Genomic DNA, 381 nt, shown 5'->3' with positions numbered 1-381 from the left:
TTGCCTGCCGCCTAACGGAGTTCGCTCCTACGGCCGCAGGGATGAGCAGCAGGCTCCAATTCGTGAAGTTTTGAACATCAGCATTAACAGTCGCGAACCGGCGCCTCGGTGAGAAACCAACATACACACCCGGGAGGAATACGCTGTACCTACTCCTAATCATTGGCTCACGGACGCATGTTCCGCCTATGCTGAGGTTCTCACAGTGCCTTTCACACCCTAACTATAACGCCCCTGTACTAAGCAAGCTGTGTGCCCTGTATGGGCTGTGGAGCCTCAGCAACCACATGGGCACACTCTACCAGGGTGTGTAATGGACTTTATATATTACATGCATCAATCTAGAAAACACATTCCATTGTATTGATATGTGTAACACAG

At 50.4% G+C, this 381-nt stretch overlaps 1 protein-coding gene across 1 annotated transcript in view; it reads left to right on the top strand.

The window, feature by feature from the left end:
• The window catches only part of LOC116707175 (peroxisomal acyl-coenzyme A oxidase 3), a gene marked incomplete in the record, with an annotated part of 52,525 nt that overhangs the window by 49,433 nt on the left and 2,711 nt on the right, over positions 1–381 (top strand).

This window comes from Etheostoma spectabile, chromosome 19, assembly GCF_008692095.1.
Source record: "Etheostoma spectabile isolate EspeVRDwgs_2016 chromosome 19, UIUC_Espe_1.0, whole genome shotgun sequence".
In the NCBI taxonomy this organism is placed as follows: Eukaryota; Metazoa; Chordata; class Actinopteri; order Perciformes; family Percidae; genus Etheostoma; species Etheostoma spectabile.
This window is presented reverse-complemented; position numbering and strand designations above follow the sequence as displayed.